Source organism: Nannospalax galili, unplaced genomic scaffold, assembly GCF_000622305.1.
Source record: "Nannospalax galili isolate Female #2095 unplaced genomic scaffold, S.galili_v1.0 scaffold1437, whole genome shotgun sequence".
Lineage (NCBI taxonomy): Eukaryota > Metazoa > Chordata > Mammalia > Rodentia > Spalacidae > Nannospalax > Nannospalax galili.
Window position 1 is genome coordinate 1,149,566 of NW_008341050.1, and position 4,598 is coordinate 1,154,163.

Consider the following 4,598-nt stretch of genomic DNA (forward strand, 5'->3'; position numbering starts at 1 on the left):
AAGGAATATAAAAATGTAAAAATGTGCATCTTCTCCTTTGCTGTCACCAGCATCTGTCTCCTACATTCTTGGATTTCTAGATGTCTACAGTAAAAGATCTACATTCTGATTGAATCTTTTTGCTCATGAATGCTATATTTAGTCAGAACATTAAGTATTTTCAGTTTTAACTTTTTAAACATTTCTGTGTTCTAGCCTATAATTATGTGTAATTTGTATAGTCTCTCGGATGGTAACATAATTTCTATACTTTTAAAGGACATTTCACTTGCCCCCTTTTGTCAATTGCTATAAGTTTAGTGGTTAAATCATTAGAGTCAAAGAAACAGCATTCTCTCTCCATATTTTCTATTATTTTTAAAATTTTATGTGTATGAGTGTATTGCCTACGTGTATGTATGTACACCCATGTCACACAATGCCCTCAGAGGTCAGAAGAGGGCATGGATTTCCCTGGAACTGGAGTTAAGGACTGTTGTTAGCTGCCTTTTGGGTGCTGGGTATGGAACCCAGTTTCTCTGCAAGAGCAACCAGTGCTCTTAACTGCCAAGCCATATTTCCAGCCTCTAGTCTTATTTTTCAGTCAAAGTGACATATTACACAAATTTTTGGGTTTTGCGACAGGGCCTCATTTTGTAATCCAGGCTGGCTTCAAGCTCATGACCATCCTTCTGTCTCGGACTCTTGAGTGCTGGGATTTCAAGCATGAGCCATCATACTTGGTTTTTCATACTTCTTTCTTTTGTGCGTGGTCTTTTTGAGGCAGGGTCTCCCTGTAGCCTCAGCTGGCCTGGAACTCTTGCTATGTAGGCCAGACTGGCCTTGAACTCACAGAGATCTTCTTACCTCTGCCTCCTAAGTACTGGGATTAATGGCGTGCACCACCAAGCCCAGCTAAGATCTTTAAACACTAGAAATGCTAAAAAACTGTAACAAAAACAATGAAATACTGTTCCTTCACTCTCAACACTTTCCCCGAAACCAGCTACTCAGATTTAGTCATGTTCAACTTAAAAACAAATGTGTGTGTGTGTGTGTGTGTGTGTGTGTGTGTTGCATGCACAGAAGTATGTGGGTGCATGCACCCATGTAAGTATGCAGATACCAGAGGAGGACTCTGGTTCTCTTCCTTTATCATGTGCCACCTTACTCCCTTAAGACAAGGTCAGCTAGGCTGGCTGGTCAGCAAGCTCCTGGGATCCGCCTGTCTCCATGCCCCTGTGCTAATATTATAAGCAAGCACAGCCACATTGTACATGTGGAGGTCAGAAGACAACTTGCAGGAATTAGTTCTCTCTTTCTACCATGAAAGTCCTGGAGACAGAACTCAGGTTGTAAGACTTGGTGGTAAGTGCCTTTACCTGATGAGCTATCTCACCAGCTCCATGTTTACCTTTTAGTAAGTTATTTCCCTCTTTTGACCTCCGCAGCATTGCACGACACAGGTGCACTCATATACATGCAGGCAATACAAGCATACACATAAAATAAAAATAATAAACTTTAAAAAAGTATTTCTATTCATACTCATCTCTATGCATGCTGCATCTTTATGGTTATTTTTTCTTTCCTCTTTGAGAAAGGTCTCACATAATTTAGCCTGGCCTCCTGACTGCCTCCCAACTACTTCCCACCACTTCATGGTGCTTGGCTGTGCAGTTATTTCTTGAGTTTTCAATGTGAGTCATTACTTACTGACTTCATCCTTTGGAAAAGGAAGACTGAAAATCTCATGCCTAAACCTATACATGCCCTTCTTTCTGACTTTTAAAAATGATTTTTAGGCACAGGGAAAAGGGAACTTTATATAACACTGGTAGGGAGGTAAATTAGCCACTGTAGAAGTCAGTGTGGATTCCTCAAAAAGAAAGAAAACTGTTATATGATCCATTGATACTACTCTTGGGCTTGCACTGAAGGACTGCAAGTGAACGTACCACAGAGATATTTGTATATTTATGCTTATTCACAACACACAGGTCATTCAATCAGCCTAGGTATCTATCAACAGATGAATGGATACAAAATGTGGTATATATACACAACGAAGTTTTATTCAGTCATAAATAACAAAATGTGATTTGTAGGAAAATGAATATAATTTGGGGGTTATGATATAACACAAAATAAGTTAGATACACAAGAATCAGATGTTTTGTTTTGATTCATTCGTAGATCCTAGATTTTATGGAGATACATAGAATTATTGACAAGAAAGTTGAAGCAAGACTGTTTAGGGGATCAAACAACACTAGCAAAGTGGGGAGAAAGAAGAGAGAACAGGCGGTGCAAATGGCCAAAGTAATGATATGCTTTTTTAAAAATTATTTATTTAATAACCACATGATTAGAAGAAGCATTTCATTACAGCATTAACATATTCACTAACCATTTCCAGAGCAAAGATGCATCTCTTTCAATATTGTCTGTAAATTTTTAGGTTCACAGTTGAATTAATACAGTTATACAATATTGAACTCAGGATAAATCCTATAAGACATAAAATTGAATAAGGTCTTAACCTTTAAAAATGATCTCCATTTCATTTTAAAATATACTGTTTCATACAGAAAAACTCATTTTTAATGCTACTAACACTTAGGTGTTTGCACATGCATCTCTAATCTCTATGTATCTGATTATTATTAGTCACAGTTGGTTACTTTCCGAAATTCACCTGAGCATGGATATAAAATCATTGGGTAGATTTTAATGGTAATGTGTTTCACTTCTACTAATTAACATGGAACAAATTTTTATTCTTCTTCCTCAAATATAACTCATTTTTTAAAATTTGTTGATTTTTTGTGTGTATTTCATACAGAACATCCCAAACAATCTTATTCATCTATATACCCATTTCCCAAATGGCACCCTCCCATAGCCCCCCCCCCCAACCCACTGGAGTCCATATACTCTGTAATCCCTGTTACTGTCCCCTCTGTTGTCGGGTTGCCAGTATTCCTTTAGATGATAAGACTGGGGTCTGCTGTTCATTTTCCCAGCTCTATGCTGCATAACTGTCTGAGAGTCTCTTGGGCCACCCTGGCGAACAACTCAAAGGAAGGGATCTCCTGTCTGACATTGTTTCTTGTTGTGTAGCTTTTAGTGATACATATGGACTCTTAAAGAATTATATTGATCCCTTTAATCTTTGGTTATACGTTCCTTTTGGGTGTTTAAGACCCTACAGTTGGCCCAGATAAACCAGTTTATTTTTACTCTTAAGGTCATTTGAGGATCTGTTCCTCAGGGGTCACATGTGCTTGGGAGGAGCCCCAGGCTCCTTTCTTTTACCAGTTCCATCTATGTGAAGATAAGTCAAAGGTCCTGCTTGACCGTGGCTGGCTTCACTTGGAAGCATGGAGGAAATGTTTCTTCTGTGCTGAGCATCCTCTTTGTAGACTGGAGGCTGGTTCAAGTCCATCTGGTGGGATCTCCATGCCTCCTTGATCAAGAGGACAGGTGACTCACTACAGTTACAGGGCATTTTGAGAGATGCTCATAGTCCCCTGGAGCTTAGTCAACTTAAGAGGGCAAGGAGCAAAAACTGTCCTTTATATCCCTCTGACCAAATTAGTATAGGCCTCAAAGTATGGCTGTTAGACATCCAAGGTTAGTTCCACCAGTCTGGTACTTTTAATGACCACGTGTTATATAGATAAAGCTTGGACAAAGACCAAATATTCTCAGATAAACCTTGCCTAGATGTGTATTATATTCCTTGAGCTAGTTGTATGTATAATTTGTCAGTAGGTTGTTCGATTAATATGGTTCCCTCTTTTTTTTTTTAAACTAGCTAGCATTATTTATCTCTTGCATTGTCTAACCATTCCACCATGGTTTCCCCATTTAAAGTGCCCCCATTTTCCCATTTCTCCCTTAATAATACCCTTCTCCTATGGTCCCACCTCTCTTGAGCTCCTTATTTCCCTTTATCCCCAAGGTTCCTTGTATAACCCTCCATCCCCCCTCCCCTTAAAATAATCCTATTTTTATCTGTATCTCTCTTACTAATGCCTGCTTCCTACTGTTCTTCTCTTTCAGATTCTTTTTTTTCCTTTAACCTCCTTGGTTCTTTTCCCTTATCCTGGTTCCTGTAGTTATGTCTGGATACACTCACTTATCAGGATTTGGTTCTAGGATCCACATATGAGGGAGAACATATGGTGGCAGTGCCACCTAGAGATGCAAAGGGAGATGGGGGTGGGAAGAGGCCTCAAGGGCTCCCAGGGACTGCAGGATGGAACTGGGTTGGTCTGGATGCAAAGGATCAGGAAGAACTGGTGGTTCCCTTGGTGTCTTGGGTGCCAAGACAAGGAATGGGGCAGTACCTAGGCTAGGAGGAGAGACAGGTGGGGGAGATGGGAGGGTGAAATGAGGCTGAGGGAGTCAAGGCGCTGAATTCACACTGGACTTGACTTACCCAGGAGACAGGCCGGAGGGTTATGTAGGCCCAGGGAAGCAGAGGGTGGTGAGGCTGGGAGAGCTCCTGGGGACCACGAGAAGGAACTGGGTTCGTCTGGATGCAAGGGATCAGGAAGCAGAGGTGGGTTGTACAGCCCAGGGAAGCAGAAGGAGGTCTTCTCTCCCTCTTT